This window comes from Anser cygnoides, chromosome 21, assembly GCF_040182565.1.
Source record: "Anser cygnoides isolate HZ-2024a breed goose chromosome 21, Taihu_goose_T2T_genome, whole genome shotgun sequence".
In the NCBI taxonomy this organism is placed as follows: Eukaryota; Metazoa; Chordata; class Aves; order Anseriformes; family Anatidae; genus Anser; species Anser cygnoides.
The window spans coordinates 2453223-2472149 of record NC_089893.1 but is presented as its reverse complement, the minus strand read 5'-3'; the positions used below and the strand labels follow the sequence as shown (position 1 = coordinate 2472149).

Genomic DNA, 18927 nt, shown 5'->3' with positions numbered 1-18927 from the left:
ACACTCCTGATTTTTACGGGCTCTTCAGTTAGCTATCTGACGTCCTCCCTTGCCCCTTAGCCCTCCCTCACCCTGTCCATCCACAGACCATTCCTGGTCTCCCTCCCCTCCTGGGGATGGGGCTAGTGGCCCTGGGGCAGAACTTGCCAGGGATTGCCCTCACTCAGCCATGACTGTGGCCAGGTGTGGGGCACCAGCTGCAAGCCCTCGGCCCACTCAGACCTTATTTAAGGCCCTGAGCCCTGGTGTAGGCTGTAGGATGGTGTCGTGGTGTGGCTGGAGGTGCTCATGCTGGTCTGGGTAAGCACAGACAGGCTGGCCTCCTGGCCGGGGAGCAGCATTATCTTGCTGTTTTGGGTTTCATGTGCTGGGTGCATCCCCTGTTTTGTTGTGCTGGTGGTCCCAATGCCCTCTTGCCAGTCCTTCCACCTGCTCACTCCCTTTTTCTGCCCTGACTGGTGGGGTTTGAGCTGCAGCTCCAGCTGCCCACCTACTTCCAGCATTGCATGCTGGTTGGCAGCTGCTGTGTCTGCTGAGCCTGCTCTGTACTCTGTAAGTTGGGGTACTAATGCTTCTACCATCAGTGATGAGTTTGTGAAAGCCCACAGTGCTTCATATTGTCTCTTGTATTTCAAAGCCCTGTGTTTTTCTGCTGAGTTTTCTGAAAGCAGCTGATCATCTGTCTTGCTGAAGGATTTTGTAGGGAATGCAGCTATTTGCCTCTGCATTGTTTTTGCAGTTACTTTGAGCCTGGAGGAAGGGCCCTCTGTTGGGACCCCACTTTCATTGTGTCTTTGTTGGCCATGTCAGCAAAGAGAATAGCAGATAAATCGTGGCTGCAGACAATTAAGGGTAGTGTGCCTCTGGGATTTGTACCAGATCCAGGACTATGCTGTATAGTCATTAATGATCTAGAAAAACAATAAGCAGTGAAGTAAGAAAATTTGTAGATGACACACAGTTGCTTAAAAAAGGCAAGTTTGAAGAACGGAGAGAAATTGTGAGGATGTCTACCAAAGCCTGGCAAAGAAGCACTGGCTTGTAAATGATGTTCAGTTTGACCAATGTAAATTGATGAACACTGGTTGCAATTATCTGAGCTATTTGCATGTATTTCTTTATTCTAAGCTAACACTGTAATTTCAGGAAGCATGCATATGTTTACGTTGGAGAAAAACTCTGCACCTATAATCTAAAAAGACAAGAAATATAGTATTCTTTGAAGCATAAGGCAGGTGGAAAAACAACAACAGCAACAAAAAAACAGCCCTGGAAATACGATACTTTAATGCAATGGCTTGTTCTCACCCAGAAATGTGTGTTGAGTTCTGACTGAGTTACCTCCAAGATTCAGAAGAAATAAAAAATGATAGTAATACTTTTCTGAATAAAATATAATTGCTCTGTGAAATTCCCTGCAACAAGTTATTACTGATTTCAAAGTGCTTGGCAGAATTCATAGAAAAATAGATTAGAAGATACCTTATTGGTCTCAAAGTTCAGCATGCTGCACTCCACAGCACCTTTGTCATAAAGTCTTTCATTTTTTTTCTGCCCAGTTTCAAGTATCTCTGCTTAAGATAAATTGCATAAAGGAAATGAACCTTTGTTCATCAGGATAAAATGCAAACCTCATGCTCACGGAGCTCCAGAATAAATTTCTCTGATTTCATAAATATCTATTCCAAGGACTTTTGCATTATGCTCCTAGAGCAGCTGGAAGCGGCAGTTGTGCAGGTGGGGTACTGAGATGCATGGATGCCTTTTGGTGCTGTGTGCAAGGTGTCCATAGTGTGGTAAGTGCTGAGCTGCACGTGGGCTGCACTGAACCAGCTACCGATGGTTTGGACTTCCTTGGTGTGCACTTGCCTTTAGCTGGTGTACTTGATAGGATGGTTGAAAGAAATACGTAGGGGGCTGCCAGATAATGCAGTAATTCCAGGGCATCTCCTGGTACAAGCCTCCTATTTGTCCAGTTTATTTTTTCTGTAACTTACTGAACTCAGAAAAGAACTAAGTCTGGCCCTAGGCCAGAGTGATTTGCTTGACTACAAATCTTCCACCCTGGTGTCTCCATTCTGGTATAGACAAACAAGAAGAGAAAGATGGAAGGAAGGAGAAGGACAAAATGCCCTCCTGGAGACTGGCAAACTAGAGAATTACAGCAGGTGGACGAACTATCAGTTTGCCTGACTTGATCTCCAATTCCCTTACTGCTCATAACCTGTGACATTGCTGCTTTCCTCCCTCCCAAAACTGCAGTGCCCCCAATTAAACCTCTGGTCCAGTGTGTCTAAAATGTGCCATGGGGATAAGTTACCAGCTCACAAGATTCATGGTGTTGCTTTTCCCCCAGTAACTAATAATTCCAGAGCAACATTCAGAATTGCAATTTATTCTAATTGTAAAACACAAAGAAGGTAAATCACAGAGTATAATCATTTCTTTCTTACAAATCAAGCCACATCTAAAAACTTGTCCTCTGCATTCTCAAACAGGCTGATATGGTGGCCAGTGGGAAAGAAGAGGGGTAAGCTTTCATGTGTGCACATTTGAGGAACCTGTAACATTTAAAGGCAAGGCAAGTCTACTTGGTGGCTATCTGAGCATTCACCCATGAATTTTTAGCATGCTTCCCCAGCCCATCAGTCACTCTTGAAGAGCTCAAAACTCTATTTTCCAGCGTGGTCTTTATGACATACCTTTTCCTTGCCTTGCAGCAACCCCTTTTTGCAGTTTCAGGCCCCTATGCCATCTTTGCTTTGTGTCCCAACATTGCACCCCATTGCAGTGGCCCACCTTTGCTGGTGCACAACAGTTCAGGAAGCCTGCTCTGCAGAATGGGCACCTCCCCGTGAGGAGCTATCTGGTAGGTTATCCGTGATCCAAACGTCCTCTTCACTCTTTAGTACACAACCAGGGTACTGAGGGATCTTTATCCCCTTCTGCTAAGGACTTCAGAGCTAACCTAAGCTATTATAAGCTGTATCCTTGTAGGTAATAATTATAGCCCAGTTTGCAGATGGAGACACTGGGAAGTTAAGTGACTTCTCTAGGGAGTTGCAGGAGAGCCAAGGGTGATGCTTGGAGGAGAGCCTCGCTGTTAGCATGGGTCCACACATCTTCATAGCAGGTAGAGAAAAGATGAAAAGCAATTTCAGTAGTTGGTTCTGACTTAACCACATCATTATGGAACTGAAGCTTCTTTCCATGCAATATCAAAGGGAGTAAAGCATGCCCCAAAGGCAGAGCTGAATGTGGAAAATTGTGTACTTACAGCTCAGCCTTAGTGGCTTGGGGAAGGGACAGTGTTTAAAAGCAACCAAGGCAAACTCTTACAGTCTACAGAGTCATTAGTATGCCAAGTCCTGCAGGGCTTCCCGCATCCTCTTGGATTTGATAAAATTATAAATCAACCAGCAAAATTCCTTTTGGAACAGTCTGCGCTTCGGTCCAGGGCTGCTCGCCAGCTCCGTGCGGACAGAGCCTTCTCCATCTGCACAGGCAATCATCTGAGTTAGTTTCTTTGGTTTGGAAATGTGGTGTCATAATCAGGGAAGGTATGTACCAGATATTGAGCTGAAACAACTCAATTTACTGTGCATTGATAGCTGTCAGCATATATAACACCGTTTTCTCTTCATTCCTCTCACCCTTACCCTCCCCTTTTGCTTTTGCTCTCATAATCTTCTCATTGTTTCTTTGCCCTCCTCTCATTCTGATTCCTACTCTTCCAACATCGCCCCCTCAGCCTGGGTTTTAATTTCTCCCCCTTGGCCCAGGGCTGGGAAGCATGTTCTGCTGCTTCTCCTGTCCAGCCACTGGAGAATCAAAGGGCCCTTAGCTCCAGTGATATTCTCTGGTCCTGGAAGAGTTTCCAGTCTTAGCTGGACCTGCGTGGCTCTGATGGAATTTATGCCACATTTGTAGGAGTGAGAATGAGATCAGGATCTGTGCTATTATATCCATACAAACCTTTGTTTCAAGAGAACACTCTCATTGTCAATATTATTGTTTGCAATCAAGCACGGCACAGATGCTGTTCTAAGCACAGAGCTGGGGGTTGGAACTACATATATTAAAATTACCATTCTGAAAATTGTTCCCTTCCTTGTGTGGGCAAGTCTCCCTGCCCCTGTCACTGTCTGTGCAGCAGAGATAATTGTTGGGACATTGCTCATGGGACAGGACAGGATTAATATGTTAAAAAGCACTCTCTCTTGGATTAGCTTTTCTTCCCTTCAAATTGATGACAAAGCTTGCATGGCCTTCAACTGAAGTGCTCACACTGCCAAGTGGTTTTGAAAACCATACCCTTACTGTTTGCACAGCACTCTGCGGGTGCTTGGAGCAATCCAGGAGCACAGGAACAGGCTGTAGCTTTACCACTGGTGTTAATGTCTTCTCCCTCAGCTTATGCCTCTATTATTTTGTAGGAAGAAAAAGTCTTTACATTAGCTAGACCCCTTTCCTGTGATGGTCTGTACTATGAATGGCCTTTTTTGAAAAGAAATGCATAATTGAAGTTACTCCTGCAAGTTTACAGTTGAGTTTCCAAGATTGTGGGATTCAGCACTGGAAGCATCTGCATCTCTTGTTAAATGAATGTGTATTTACTAGAGAAAACACTAAGTGGGATTTTTCAAGAAACTGAAGCAGCCGATGGGAAGGCAGTGGCAGAGAGAATTAGTTCCTAATTCTCTCCCGTTCTTCTGCATAGCCTAGCCTTCAATGGCCAAGGTCTGGCTGGTGCCTGAGTCCTTCTGAAAGTCAGGAAAAGCCCCTCAGCTGTTAGCAACAACGTCCGGGGGTCTGCTGCTGCTTGGCCACCTCCCTCAGTGGTCACAGCTTCCATGGTCCCGTGGCACGTTTCTGGCAGCACTCCCTGTGGGACAGAAGGTGTCCATCAGCCCGCAGCATGCTTTGCTTTCCCCCACTCTGCCCTGGTGGAGAGGTGCTGAGCATCGCACGCCTTCCTCCTTGGAGCACAGGGCTCTGCAGCCAGGCAGGAGGCTGGCCCAGGTGGCGGTGTGACCCTGGTCCCCGCATCCTCCTCCTCTTCCCTGGGCCTGATCCTAGCCAGAGCATGGTAGAGGAGGCTGAGGCTGGCCAGCAGGACCCTAATGAGCCTGGGACTCAGCCCTGATGATGAAATCTTCAGGCGTGAGACAGTAATGAACGGTAATTCTTCAAGCCCAGCCATTGCTCTACTTTTTTCCCCTTAACAACTGAACTGATTAGAATGAAACTTTGACTTGATTAGTGATTATTGTCTCTGTATGGCAGTTGCTTGCAGCCCTTTCATTTCCTTGGTTTGTTTTTAAAAAAACATTGGCAGGCATTTCATCCCCTGATTTAATGCCTGGGTTCTCTGCTCCATATTCATTTCTCTCTCCCTCTCTTTTCCCCCCTCACGCTTAAAGGAATCCAATTATTGTTTTATTGTTATTTAGTGTATAAAACAGGGATGAGACTTCTGAGGTGTCTGTTCCCCTTGATTCCTATCACTGGAGGGAAAAACACACACACGGATGTGCTCTGTCACGCAGGGGGATGGAGATGAAGTTGCAGCAGTCCCTAAGTACAGAATAATATGCAAGAGCAGCTCCATATTTCTTTCTCTGGGGTTTCAGCTCACTGAACTGCTTTACTCTTAAAGCTCCTACACATCGGAGGCTTATTCAGCATTATTTCTGTTAATTGTTGGCATTAGAACAGTTTCTAGAAATCCTGGATGAGGCTGGAGCTGTTACTATGATGATTTATTGCCTTCTCTCATCCCCTAAGAGGCCCAGCTGAAGCCAAGCCTACGTAGTAGCTGCTACGTAGACAGAAAGCACGCGGCGGTGCTGATGCACGGTGCCTCCTGCTGAGGACAAGGTCAGAGCAAGCGGCTGGGCAAAGTCAGGCTTAAATGCTGAATAACGCTTGTACCAGGGCACGAGGCAGAGGCAGCAGAGATCCCTGCAGCAGCTGCCTGTCACATCCACACAAGTGGGCATCTCGGGACGATGCCAAGGGCTCTGCAAGCCCTGGTGTGGCCTCCTCCAGCAGAGATCCCATGGGATTCCCACCCTGCAGCAGCCTGGGCTGCTTCTGGTTCTCTGCTGAGTGAGGCTTTGGTCTCTGGTGGTATCGGGTCTGATGCAAAGTCACCCTCCCACCTTTCACCCATCCCACGAAGCCTGTGCAAAATATTTATAGTGGGGACCAGCTAGAACCCAGCTCCTTCTGGAAATGCAGCTCGTGTGCTGCATATTTCAATAACAATGACTTACTAAATAATAACTGACATTTACCTAGCTGCTTCTTGTCCTCAGAGTCCCCAAGATTTGGCAAACTTTAATTAATAGTTGTTTTAATAGTTAAATAACCTTTATAACTGCATTTCATTTATTCAGGGCCCATCAGAAATAAAGTCATAATGATCTGAGTCAAGTGATAAAACACAACATCTGGTTTAATGTTTGCAGGCTATTAATGAACTGCGTAACCAGGCAGGTGAACAATATATTTATTTTTCTGCTTGTAAGAACATGCATTTTTGACAGAACTGCTGCTAGGTACTGGTGTTTTCTCTTCTGCTTCTGGCACTTGCTTTTTTCCAGTTACGAGTTCAGGCTCAGGCTCACTGTGGTGGATCAGCTTTCCCTCCCTGCTCTGGGAGTTAGAGGTAGGGCTGTTCAAGGTCCCCTGTGGGCAGCAGGGCTTTTCCTCTGTTTACGCTGTGGTTTTCTGGAGGGTGGAAGCATGCTGTCCGGTGGGTGGGCGGTGGGCCTGTTGTTGGTCCCCTCTGCGTGTCCCCACTAGAAGGGAAGGGACCTGGCTGCTTTCATAGCAGTGCCCCGTGCCTGCTGCAGAGCCCGCCCTTGTTCTTGTTCAGTTGCCCTGGCAGTGTGCTCACCAGCTGAGTGCACTGGGTGTCAGGGAGTCCTGCTGTATCAGAGATGTCCATGGACAAAGTGGCAGAAGCACTGTTGATTTATCTCTGGATACAATCTTTGCCATCTGTTTTTATATTGCTTTCAGCACAAGATAAGTAGTTCCCATATAGTGCGTGCTTCATAGACTGTAAAGTTCATGAGTCTGCAGAATTTATGATAAGGCAGAAAATTGTCTTAGTGCATCATTCATGTGAGCAGGGTCCAGAACAAACGTTGCAGCCTCCAGATGTTTCTTTACGCTCAAGAGGTGGCCATCCACTGCCTGTACGTGCTGCTGGTGAGATGTGGTCCTCACCTCCTCCCCTTGCACGGGGTCTTTCTGTCTGACTTTGAGCAAGTTGTGTCCCAGAGTCCTGGGCCCTTATGTGTGCACTGGCAGCAGCTGCTGAGGCCAGACCCTCTGTTCCTGAATGATTCTGAGAGCCTGGCTATGAGCGACACAGGGGCAAGCGTAGAACTGAGCATAAAGAGCCTGGTCTGTGCCAGCTGGGGGCAGAGCCATCCCACCCGCCTCAAGCAGCAGAAGGAGGGAGCCCCTGGCTGGCTTCAGCTCCCCGCAGGAGTGTTAAACAATCTCCCCTGAACTCCTGACTTGGGTTTCTTTGTCTTTTTCTGCAGCCTATTAAGACTGCATCCTGACTAATGTTGCTTAGCGTAGCTCCCGCTCCCTGGTTCCCAGAGCACAGTCTGCACAATAAAATTAGCTTCCTCGGGCATATTTTTGGTGCTTCTCCCCCCCTCCAATGTTACCTATTAATTGCACTCAGAAAATATTCCAGAAATTTACTTATGCCCTTGAGCTATATTCATGTTTATTTCCATAACTCTTTGATACAATATTTGTCTTTGCCTGAAATAGTTTGCCAAAAGGAAGGGAAAGGAAGAAGCAGCATATGAAGGATTTGGATTACCTCACATCTGCCTTTCTTTAAGCGGCCCATATGGGAAAACATATTCTTTTGCACAGAATTTGTTAAAGGTTTCATAAAATGCATTGCATACACATTTAACACAGAGCCTAACAATATTTATATTTAAAATGGGTCCAAACAGATCAATTTGGCGAGTGTTGGAAACACGTAGGGTGGCAGTGCACATTGAGAATGTAATAGTCTTGTTATCTCTTTCCATTTGTGGGATCTGTTCCTGCCATAGGTTTGATGGGAGGAAAAAAGCTATCCAGCTTGTTAAGTATAAAAATCATAATATATGCAATTTTATGAGCACATTTCATCTGTGAAGCTCAGAAAAGGCAACATTATCCATAGTTTCCTTTAAGACAAAGTGGTTGAGTAAATGGGAATCGACATCAGCAGATACTTCATCTGTTTCCTTTGTGTTGGTGTAAATCACGAGGGGCAGCTAGCAAACCTTTTATTCCTGTCTGCGAGTAGTTACTCACATGAACAGTGCCATCGACTTCATTGCAATAATTCAGGGCAGTAATGACTCGTGGGCTCGTCCAAGCCGTGCAGCCCTGTGGGGTGACGGTGTCTCTGCTCCCCGAGGGCAGCAGGGAAGGAGGGGGTTCGAGGACATACGTGCTGTGATTTCGGGGTGGCTGTGGATCCAGCTGTGGGTTATACAGCTCGGGGCATTTGGGGAAGCCATGACAAGCATGTCCTGGCAGAACAGCTGGAATGCTCCTCACTGTCCAGGTTGTGGTGGTGTTCACCTGCCTGATGCAGTCATAGCTTGGTGTCTTTCTGGGGGCACTGTATTCTGCTGCCTTCTAACAAACATCCAGACTTGTTCAAGTGCTGTGACACACCAGAGCTGGCCTAGAAGAGAATACGTCTTGCTGCACAATGTCTTATTTCTGAATTGTCTTTAATGTAATAATTTTTAAAAATCTCTTCCCTGCCCCTTGTGTATTTCATTAAATGCACAGCCCCAGTATCTAAACAAGAATGGATGCTCAGGTTTAACAGGTAAAAGGTAAAAGCAGAAACTGAAGAGAGCTAATCAAATTCGATTAGCTAGTTTCAGACTTCACTGGGTTTTGTTTGGTCTGGTTTATCTGAATCTTTATTAGATAAGCTTGAATTGGCAACACTGGTGTATGATGCAATATCCTACGTGATCTCCATCTGAATTGGCAAGGGGCAGCTCACCAGCCCTGCAGCCATCCTTCTGAGTGCTGCTCGCAGCTAGCTCTGCCTGCCTGGAGATAATTTTATTTAATCTTGGCAATCTTCCGCTATATACTTAAGTAAACAAAGATCAAGCTACTCACAACCTTAACTAGGCTACACATAAATAATAGATTACTGGATTAGCCAGGAATATAGAGGAGACGTAAGAGTAAGAATAACAGCAACAAAAAAGCTACCAGTATTTTACTTGCCGTGTAACCACACAGCTCATCCCTTTCCCCTGTCCCTTCCCACCCAGTGGATCTTATTTGCTCACTGCAAATCTGAGGAAACAATCTGAGTGCTCAGAGTGGCAGAAAGGTGGATTGTTTGGAGAAGACATCACTGACTACTATGAGGAATGGTGCGTGTAATGCCAGGGCTGGGTGGATGGGGAAAAGGAACAGGTATGGTACCGGTGCATAGGTGCATGTAGCTGGCAGCTAAATTCTCCCCTCAGTGCTTGAAAATCAACCCAATCCCTCCCCAGCAAGTCTGAAGCTTTTTGAGCTGTACTTGTGAGTGATTTCCATGTCATGACTAGGATACCTGTCAAAGGACAGACATTTCTGAGGACAGCACTGTTTTTTGCCAGTGATGCTGAGCTAAGCACTGACTTTATCCTTATAGACATGCCTTTCTGTCTTCAGAAAAATACTTTTTTTTTCCCCCTCTACCCTTCTGATACATTTACTGGTACACACACCAGGCAGTCTTCTGTAATGAAGAACAGTTTTGCACTCCTCTGATGTGCATGAGTTTATGCAACGTTCAGTCATGGTGGTGTCCAAGCAAGCCTTGTGAAAGGCCTCTGTTGCTGGCGTCCAGGGAGACCACCTGTGGCTCATGGGTGCTGGAGTCTGAAGGCAGAGATCCCATGTGCTTCCACTGGACGCTGCAGGGCTTTATCATGTATCATCCTGGAAAACACAGGGGCTCTCCAGCAGATGGAATTCTTGCTGCAGGTCTTGGTTTGCCAAGGAGACAGCACTTTGGAGATGGCAGTTCCTCTGGGCAGAACTGTTGGGGGCTGTGCCCCTCTGTTGCAGAGGACAACCAAAGTGAGCCCTGACCAGTGCTGCCTCCCTCTGCACTATCAACAATGGGTGAAAATGGTCCTTTAGCCAGGCATATTACTCACTGACACCTTCTGTCTTTAAATGATAGAGTGATTCAGCCGAGTCAAAAATAACTATCTGGCTGTGGTAGTTCATCCTGGATCAGCAGTCCATGTGGTCTCTCTCTGTCAACGTGTGTCCTATACTAATGATGTGATAGCTTTGAAAAGTTGAGCTATTTACACAAGGTCACTTTATTAGTAGGGAAATCACTCTTATGATAAATGAGCACTCTGCAGCCTGTCACAGGCGCTCTCCTGTCCCGCTCAGCAACTTGCTCAGCCCTGCTGCTGCTCAGCTCAGCAGTCTGAGCAAAAAATACACCTTCAGTAAGAAAACACAGCAGAAAAAAGTGCTGGTGGGTGGCTGCTTTCTCTTTTCATCAGTGCAGTGCTGGGTTGAGGGAGGAGGTGAAATATCCCTGCTCTTCACTCCGCAGAGGCGGCTGCTTCTCCAGGCTGTCTGGGTTCCTGCGTGCTCTGCACCACAGCTCCAGCCATGGGCTGGCTTGTGGGCGATGCTGGCGGGCAGCCCAGGAGACCCAAGCTTGCATCAGGTGGCCCTGCCCCAAGTTGTGCCCTCCACGCAGTGGCAGGGTCTGCTTCCTGGGCACAGTCTTGCTCTACTCTTTCCTCATTCCCCCTTTTCTGTCTTAGGTGTGTATGTGTGAGCATCGACTCCAAAATACCTTTCAAAAACTTGGTTGGCATGAGTTGCACAGAGCTGCAAGCCTCTCGGATGTCAAAGTCTCTTAAAGGTGGGGAAAAAGCTACTATATCATTTGGGTACTTCTGTTGATTTTTGATTATTCTGACTTGGGTTTGCCTGTGAATAGAGAGAAGGTCTGCATGTCCTCCAGCCCTGGTGCAGTCTGAAACCCTTTACCCTGCTGGTGCTCTGCCCAGCCACTGGGGAGGGGGCTGACTTGCAGGGCAGCTGGGAGGCGTGCTTAAGCACACAGTGACCTATGATAACTGGGATACACCAGCAGAAGGCGTAAAATATTGTAAGAAGATATTTTTCAGGCAATGTGCTGACACAGCACCATCTCTGTTTCTTAACTGGGAGTGATGTATGAATTATCTCAACCTAAAGCTTGAAATATACATTATAGTCCATATCTCTGTGTTTTATTTGGGCTGTAAAGTGATACCTTAGTATTTCTCCCTTCTGGGCATCCTTTAATGAATCTAGATTTGAAAGTGAAATATTTATTATATTTCAGGAGGTTATCCATGGAAGAACAAGAGGAGTAATACGCAAATGTGCAAGAAAGATTTTTAAAGTCACTTTTATCAAGAAAAATGTGCAAGCGTGCATCCCTCAAGACATTGAATAAGTGTCCCTAAAAAGGGATTTACCAGGGATGTTGGTGGTGAGATTCTCTCTGGGGAAACTACCATGTTCTCCCTCCTCATAAATGCTTTGTTTTCATCCATTTTACGTTCATGTCTTCAAGTTATGCTATTTTCAGTCAAGGCTATGCGTTGATGGCATGCTTGTCCTGGAAGGTGGCAGACCCTACTGATCGGTGACACAGGCGGCAAAGCTGGCTTCTGCCTTCCCTGACATCCAGATGCAGGAGCTGAGAGAAATACTGTGTCTCTGGAGATGAAGGGTCCCTGCCGAGTGACATTTTCTCTGCCTGATGTATTGCTCCGCACCTGTTGCCAAGCGATGTGTGAGCCTGCCAGCCGTGCTGCGCCTGAGGAGCGAGCCCGATGGCACCCGCTCGGCTGCCGTGCCCTCCTGGGGACGGGGCAGCGCTTCCAGGGGTGAGCTGCTGGAACAAGAGCCGGGCCACTTCTGCCACTCAGTGCTCTGTGTCCACCGCATCCGAGCCCTGCTGTGTGCTGCCTGCTCTGGAAGTGTTGAGTACGTTCCCCTGCAGCCTGAGTGCCAGCTGAGGCTGAGCAAGAAGTGCTCGAATGGTAGAGACTCAACCGTGTTAATTTGGATAATATTAAAAAAAAAAAAAGGTGAAAAGTAAGCACCAGCATATGTTTATAGCCTGGATAAAACTGCATTGTGGAGCCCTGTAGCAATGATGTGCTGGAGGTCTGTGGTTGCTCTAACAGGCCCCGTGGTCCCAGCAACTTCAGGGGAATGCTAAGATGGCAGTCGCAGAGATGTGTTTAATTGTTTTCTGGATTCTTCAGTCTGGTCAATTTAGTGGCTTGAAAAAGACAGAAGAGTCTTATTCCTGTAAATAAACCTCCACACACCCATTTGTAAACAAACACATAAATCCAGGTTTAACAACGTAGTTAAATGCTGTTGAAAGTTCTCAGCAACTCCCTCCTTGATGAACTGTGAGTTTCAAAACCATGGTGCAAAAAAAAGTCTTGCAGCTGCAATGGTATCAAGATGAGCCCAAGCTTTGTTAGAACAAATGCCATTTGTTTAAAAATAGAAATATTATGCCATCTTCCAGCAGCAGAAATGAAATAAGCTATTAAAGGATTATGATTCTGTGACTTCAGACCTATTGTAGTCCTAATATTTCATGGTGCATTGACATAGAGTACATAATATGCTGAACAGCACTGTTGGCTTCAGCTGTTGCAAACAGTATGGTGCAGAAATAATTGAACTAAAAAGAAATTACAGCTATTCAGAGAGGTAGCAACTCTGCTGTGTAGATGCGAGATTGTAGGTGCTGAGCCAAACATGCACTTAAAAATAACAATTGTTTTTGATGGAAAAAATTTAGGTAGATTCTCTCTTAGGTAGATTCTCTCTTTTAGGTAGAAAAAATTAGGTAGATTTTGCTGGCATGGTCGTTTATGGTAGGACCAAGTAGGAGTCAGATGCTGTACTGCCCTGCCAATGGAGGGAGATCTGATTTGTCAGCAATATATAAGGGCAAAGATTATGGAATATGAGGCCTTATCTATACAGAGAATGACATTCATTTAAGGAACGCTGGTGTGAATCTCTGTTTATGCTTTTAAGTCTTAGATGTATCATCCAGTTACTGCAGCTTAACAAGTCGCTGTTTGTCAGCTGTGCTGTTAAGTAACTGTTTATGCACCCTTAACCCAGCGTAGATATGACATAAACCATGTCAGATTACATCTTTCATCTGGTTTTTATTCAGTCTGTTTAGCTTAAACTAGTTCCTAGTCCTTAAACGAAACCCAAACAGAGCTAGTTTCCATCAAAATAGCTGTCTGGACAGACTCTTCTTGTATCTTAACCAAGCTGTATTTTAAGTCAAACTGGGTAAACATGTGTAGGCGATTCCTTGGGCTCAGATATTGCACATCAGCAGAAAAATCTTCTCCTGCAGTCCTGTCTGACTGCTTCGGTGAAACATGGAACTGCAGAGGTGGAAGGGAGAAAGCGACTGGGAGGGGATGCCAAGCAAAGGCAGCAGGAGCCATCCAGGGTGCTGCCCTAGGCACCTCGGGCATACCGCCAGACCCTGGTCACCCTCTCAGAGCACTGTTGGCCCTGCCAATGGCTTGTGTCACCCCGCAGCCTCCACAGGAGCGTTTCGGGTGCCTCAAGGTACTTGAAGTGGCACAAGCTGCCTGCACATGAGCAGCCGAATGGCACACGCCTGGCTCTGGCCATAAGCACGGCTGTTCCGTGTTGGTGCCCCCTGAGAGCAAGTCTGCGCTGCCTTCCTTTGCAGTCCTGTTGAATACAAGGTGGTGTAGATTTATGCAGGACCTAAATGTTGCATGTTCTTTGTGATGGGTTTCTGTACCGCAGTGACTATATATTTTCAGCTCAGCCTTTTGTTCTCCCCCAGCTGCCCATCTTACCCATGATCCCTTCCAACAGGGGGAAGATTTTACTCAAAGGATGTTTGGATACTAAACCTTCTCTTGTCTGACTGAGGCCTGCCCAGATGCAATATAAACAGCCAGTTAATTTTCATTGTTGTCCCCTCACCCCCAATCAAAAACATACAGTTTTGATTCCTGTATCGTGTACATGCCGTCCATTCAGAGGAAGATCTATCATTTGGGGGTTTTGATGCCTATGACCAGTAAATCAGAGGGTCCTGCCCTTGCTAGCAAGACGTTTTAACAAGCTTTTAGGGAGGTTGTGTGTGTGAGAGAGAATTGAGAAGCAGTCTGTGTTTTTTAGCCTTCTGGATTCCTTTGACTGCCAGTGGCAAATGTCTTATCTTTTTTAATACCCTACTTTTTAATTTATTATTACTGTTGTGTTTAATATAAATTGCTCTGTTTTGTTTTTATCTAAGTATCATCAGAATCTGGGAGGGAGGAAGCAATGGCTTGCGAGAGGTTAGGACCTTTGATTTTCTCCTTGCAGCTGTCAGAAGTCTCCTGTCTCTGGCTACATGTTCTGAGCAGAGGTATAATCATCAATCTGGAGACATCTAATTAGGCTCACTCCTCCCCGCCTGCCTGCTGTGGCGTGAAAACCTTTGCCTGGCAGAGCTCTCGGGCTGACAAACAGGCGCTTCTGCGCTCACAAGAGACACGCCAGTGGTAGCGGGGTGCTACTAGCTGGAGCCTTTTGTAGCGATATTACCCAATTTTTCAGAGCTGCACCCCTTGCTGTGCAGCCAAGCTGCCCCGTGTTGCTGAGGGCAAAGGGGAGGAATGGCTAAGTGCAGTGACAGAGGGGTGCCAAGCTCAGCGCCTCCTGTCATCGCGGTGACAGTGTGAGGACTGCTCTAACAGTTAGGAGTTTTCACCCAGGAACAGACGGGAAGCCCACTGAATGGGAAGCTCTCAGATTTGGAAGGGAAGGGGACTAAAGACACTAGGACACGTACCCAGGGGCTTGGGGGCAGTGTTGGTTCGGGATGGAAGTTCCCAAGGACACCAGACTGGATTGGCACTTGCAATGTTATCTGGATTTCTTGCAATGTCTGCTGGATTGCTGTTTCTTTCAGATGCATGCTTTCCCTCTCCTCACATAAACCCAACAGGCCAAAAGTCCACTTAACCAAGAGTTATATTGCTTTAAATGTTAAAGGAGTAAGATGAATGTACCTGGGCTATAACTGCATATGGAAGAGATGAGGACTAGATCCTCTCTGCCTTTAAACCTTTAGTCAGAGTGGCCCGTCAGGAATGTGTGGATCCTTTCTGGATGGAGTACAAGGTGGATGAGACAGCCAAGAGCAGGTACCAGAGTATAAAAGGGTTTGAGCTGTGATGCAGAATGGGCAGAAGCAGCCAACTGAATCCCCAAAGCTCTGCTGGCCTTCACCCAAGCTGTCTTTGATGCAAGGATTTGTCTTTTGCTTCTGTACGGCCTCTAGCACAAAGGAGCCCCAGTACGACAGAAGTGACAGCAATAGCAACACATCAGGTATGTCTCCGGTATAGGCATAGCCTATTGCTTGAGGGATTAGAAATGTGGTTCTTGTTGCTAATAATTATGGAGCTTGACATTCATGTTGTTTCCACCCCTGTCCCTGTGTTGCTCCCTACGCAAAGCCACCTGGCCCTCTGTGTATGTGCACAAACAACCGTGGGACACAAAATCAGCCATGGAGTTTTCAGTTGCACCTGCCCTAGCCAAATGTTTCCAAATGCTTCGTTCCCCAGCCCGATCACCAGGGCTCTGCCAGCCAGCTCACATGTGCAGTGTTCTGACTGTCATACAGTTTTGCCTTGAGTCACATCCTTCATTTTAAGGTATTTTGACTGCCTGGTTCCTCGTCACCTCCCGCTGCCGTTCCTGCCCTGACTGCAGCTAGCTCTGTGCCTCTTGCTTGGCTTCCCTGTCCGCCTCCGGAGCAGGGGGTACTGACTGCTGTTGGATCGGTGTTTTGGATTAGCTGGACCTCAGGTCTGATCCAGTCTGGCACTCGCTGCGTTCCTGTATTTCTTTGAGCTGTTAACTGCTGAGCTGCCTGTCACTCACACGGTGACATCTGTCACTCATGTACTTACCGTCTGTGTGACAAGAAACGTGACCGAGTAAGACTCCCGGGAGGATGCTGACAAAAGGGAGGGAGGAGAGGCAGGCAGAGGCTCCTCTGGTGCCCGATCTCCAGGAACACAATGTTGTTTAAGAAATAGAAGAAGGGAAAAAAAAAAAAAAAAAAAACAACATTTTTGATCATTTCATTTTAAGCAAGAAATAAAAGAGGAACAAATGTTCCAGCAGTATTGAAAAGTTTCAACAGTGCTGGATTACAGCATGGCAATGTTTCATTTGGAAATAGATTTTTCACTTGAAATTTGTTAAATGGTGTATGTCAACTAGGAAACTCCAATGTTTTGATCACTGGAAAGCATCTGTTGGAAGGGTAACTTTTTTCCACAAAGAATTTTGAAATACCTCATTTCCAACTTGTAACAAAGACAAATTTCAGCGTGGGAGAATTGCTCTTAGTGTCTGTCCCATGCTCACAAATACTAACACTGTGCATGCTGAGGGCAGGAGGCCTTTTTACCCCCTCACACCTTGAGGGATGTGAAATCAGGTTGAATAGTTCTGGTCCCTTAACAACCTAATGAGATTCCATTCATATGTAAGGAAACATCACCACCAGTGCTAGTTATGATAGATCAGTCTTTGCTGGATGATCTGTTCCTGTGTCTGTCTGTATATGCATACATGTAAATAATAATAATGTTTAACATGTATATGAAATGTTTTTCCTGTGATTGCAACTCATTTCTAAATGAACAGGGTTACTTGCAATCCAGATTGGAATACAGCAGTCTGTAATCTAGAAAGACTGAGCTGTAGCGCTTCCAGCCTGTCTCGATGACTGATGCTACAGGAGAGCACGCCCAGAGCCTGGCAGGGGCTTCGTCTCTTCGCTTGCTGTGTTTTGGTGGCAGTATTTCCCGTAACCGCTCTGCTGCTGTAGCATCACCACTGTTCATTTCCATTTCCTCTGGAGCTCAGTCCTTTTCAAGGGCAGGCTACTGGGGATGTGTCCAAAATACGTTTTCTAATTAAAGGGAATTGTTTACTTGATGTAGAGGGAGGAAAAGATAGTCCCTTTGGCTGGATGTTTCTTCCTGGGTAAGACACATTAATGATGGTGCTCTTTGATTTTTTTTTTTTTTTTTTTATTCCTCCCTAATCTGCATCCACTCCTTTTCCTTCAAAGACCCCTTCTTCCTTTATACTTCATTTCTTTCTTCTTCTGGCCCTTTCCACCCTTATGCTTACAGCCACTAATCAATGCTCTCTGCTCTCTCCTCTGCTCTGTATCAAGCTGCTTGCGAAGCCTTTCTTTTTGCCTGTGCCAGCAAGCCCCAGATCTTCCTCCCGATGCCCAGTACTGCCCCAGTACCGTGCCTGCTTGCTGCTGGGGGCTTGCAGATATTGCAGTTACCTGCCTTGTGGTAGTGCTTGACGTCCTCACCCAAGAGCGTGACCCCAGAGTGCCAAAATCGGTGATGTATGCTGGTCCACACTTCTTCAAAGCAGAATGTAAATTCATGTGTTTTTAAGTGTGTGTTTTGATCAAATGTAAATTTTTTTGGTCAGGGATAAAGTTTCCTGAAAACGTTTTGGCCTGCTCTGCCCTCTAGCCTCCCCCCAGAGCAACACGATGTCACAGCACAAGCACCCTTTCAGCATCTGCTGGGCACCGTTGCTGCTCCTGCTCCTGGCAGCCTTTGCTGTTCCCCCTCTGCCTCTGCAAACGCCATGGATGTGACTGCATCCGTGGCTTCTGGGGCCCTTCAGCAGCAGGCGCGGGGCTGGAGCACAGCATCTGCATCTCCCTCTGAGAGCTGGCTCCTCTGGTTTCATTTGGTGGGAGAGCTTGTTCCAGCGCAGGGCTGCAAACCCTACAGTTCCTCGGTGCTGGAACAGAGCTGTCAAGTCTGAAGACTGCCAAGGGGCAATTTCTTGAGTGAGAGACGCTTTTTAAACAAACTATATTCAACTTAGTAATGTACAAGTTACTAAGCTGATTGACAGCCAATGGCATAAGAATATGGAAGGTTATTTTCAAAGCAATTTTTTTTTGGCAGAGAAGAGAAAAAAAAATAATTGGGCTAGAACCCATAAAACCAAATGCAGATAGGGTATGTGATGTATTTACTTACATCTTGAAGTAGGTGGTGCTAGCAAGACAGAGACTTGTGGATAATTTTATTTTGAGGAAAAAAATGTTCCGAAGTTGCTAATAGGATCTGCCAGCAAAAGAGCTTGCAGATGAGAAAGAGGTAAATCTGAACACAGTTTTATAGGATTTAGAATGTCGTTTCCAGGCTTCAGTGGTAAATAATAATGGAAATGAACTCGTGTTTGTCATTCAGCTGAAGGACTTTGCTGGGCACTTTGCAATTTTAATATATCTATCGTGGCAATCTCACACTGATGTTCAGCAATTAAAAATTGAAAATAAAATGCAACTCCTATAGAAATACAATGAACCTATTACTGAAATGCAGCCACCTGTGGCAGGAAACACATTGGCTGCTTAATCTATGTCCAAAAACTCCACATAGCAATTTTGAAGAAGCAGCAAAGAATTCTGTATTCTCTTTGTATGGATGAGAAAACAAATCTGGAGGCGCAGGAGGTGATTCAACCAATTGGAATAGGACCACAAATTCAGGATCAGCATTAGTTTTTCATTTTAGGAAAAAAGGACAGGAGGATCATCTGTTGTCTTGGGGACCCTGTCTCTTTTATTTCCCATTTCTGCAGAATGTATTCATCCCCTTTTAATGGCATGCTGAAGCATCATTTCAGTACTAACACAGAATGAGAAATGGTTCCTAATGGTTAACTGATAATGCTTCTCGTGTTACTTGATCT

The 18927-nt window shown here is 46.0% G+C and overlaps 1 long non-coding RNA gene across 1 annotated transcript; it reads left to right on the top strand.

Moving 5' to 3' along the window:
* Nucleotides 1-256: 256 nt before the first annotated feature.
* On the top strand, nucleotides 257-15367 carry LOC106039848 (uncharacterized). Its single transcript, XR_001209520.3, has 3 exons — nucleotides 257-300; nucleotides 10854-10954; nucleotides 11423-15367. It is a non-coding gene; the product is annotated as an uncharacterized lncRNA (long non-coding RNA).
* Nucleotides 15368-18927: the final 3560 nt, after the last annotated feature.